The sequence below is a fragment of the Microtus ochrogaster genome, chromosome 8, assembly GCF_000317375.1.
Source record: "Microtus ochrogaster isolate Prairie Vole_2 chromosome 8, MicOch1.0, whole genome shotgun sequence".
NCBI classification, from domain to species: domain Eukaryota; kingdom Metazoa; phylum Chordata; class Mammalia; order Rodentia; family Cricetidae; genus Microtus; species Microtus ochrogaster.
The window spans coordinates 46,085,125-46,086,914 of record NC_022015.1 but is presented as its reverse complement, the minus strand read 5'-3'; the positions used below and the strand labels follow the sequence as shown (position 1 = coordinate 46,086,914).

Genomic DNA, 1,790 nt, shown 5'->3' with positions numbered 1-1,790 from the left:
CGGGTAAAGCTAACTGGGTGGCGGGACACAGCCCACGGCTCCTATTACTACATTTCTTCTTCCCAAATGACTCTGGCTTGTATTGAATTGACATAGAACTAGCCAGCACCATTCTCTAGTATATAAATATGCTATATTTATATATAACATATATAGTATATATAGTATAAAAATATATATGTTATAGTATATACATAAACTTCTAAGTATTAGTTAATCTAAAATTCAAACTATTAGTTTTGTAATTGAGTACAAACTGAAAAGTTCTTATTATAAAAGTAACATTCAGGGACTAGCATGTAGATAAGGGCACTGCCTTCAGGCAGGACAACCTATGTTCACCCTTAGAACCCACAAGGTAGGAGAGAACTAGCTCCTACAAACTGTTCTGGACCTGAAAGTCCTTTACGTATTTTGAGACAGGCTATTTCTCCGGCTGGCTTTGAATTTGCAGTGACTTTCCCATCCCTACCTCCTAAATGCTGGGGTTACAGGCATAAATGTGGCAGTAATTTATATTCTAGAGCGCTTGCCTTTTCTCGGCCCATGATAGTTTGGAATTCTCTGTGTATCCATGGTGGCCTGAGTGCTGGCCTTGCAGACAGGCGCACGATGCCAAGTCCTCCGTGGTGATGAGTAAGGATGCACCTTAGTGCCTCATACATGCTGGGCAGCAGTGCAGCAGCTGAGCTACACTCCAGCTGGAACACGTTACCTGTAGCACACCTAACACTTTTGTGGTAAGAATCCAGGTCTATAAGAAGGGCTTTTTATATGTGTTCTCTAGAGTCTTCAGAGAAGAACCATAAAGTCTACAATAGCAGCAACAAGTAAGTTTTGTTTCCTGTTGTTCACTTCCAAAATGATGTTTGTGGTGACTTTCTATGCCACATATATCAAGATAACTGGACAATAATAACAAATAATGTTTTATTTATTCCTTTTACCTGAAATCTAAAAAATGGATGCTTGACATAGTAGCATCACACTTGTATATGGGTTGCTAATGAAGCTAGGTGGAAGTGGCCCACGTCTTTAATCCTAGTTAGAATAGGATATTTGTACTTATTGTATATAATTTCATAGTAGGTTTAGAACTCTCTTACTTAAACAAAAGGGGGAGGTGTTGTGGGAGCTCCTTCCGCTCCTTCAGCCAATAGCCGCTGAGATACCAGCCCACTGGGGCATGGTCTCTCGCCCTTTAAAAAAGCAGCCACTTCCCTCTGCGCTCCCTCTGGCTTCTGGCTCCGCTTCTGGCAAGTAGGCTCCATTCCTGATTGCGCAGAGGGCTGTTGTCTGGGACAGTGATCTGTAAGTTTTTCCTCCTTAAAATAAATAACCTCTCTAATAGTCTAATTCCAAACTGGAGTGGGATTGTTTGTGACCTACGCCTACAGAATGGTGCCCAGATGTGGATAACTTAGTCCACAGAAAGCCTGAGAAAGCTTGGGAAAGAATAGAGTAAAGCATGTTTTCTTGGTAGCAGCAATTTCTCGGGTCTACTCTGCTTGCCAGAGGCAAGCAAATGCTCTCATCTAAGAGAGGCTTCCTGACTCGACTTTAGCTGCAAAATCCTGCAGCTCTTTTAAGAGGTCCTGCCACGAAACACTTAAACCATGTTGATGAAAAGCTGAACGCATGCTTTTCGGTTTTCAGCCGTAGCAGGAAAAAAGCAGCGCTGGAGAGAGGGAGCTGTGGCTGCAGTTTATAGGCCACGGAGTAAGAGGAATTATATTTCTTGGCTTTTTTGCTATTTACCTTAGTTACTTGAAGACATGGATGTGAGCTGC

At 42.2% G+C, this 1,790-nt stretch overlaps 1 protein-coding gene across 2 annotated transcripts in view; it reads left to right on the top strand.

Moving 5' to 3' along the window:
* Cep78 (centrosomal protein 78) overlaps window positions 1-1,790 on the top strand; it is a 33,654-nt gene that overhangs the window by 13,334 nt on the left and 18,530 nt on the right. The window lies entirely within an intron of this gene.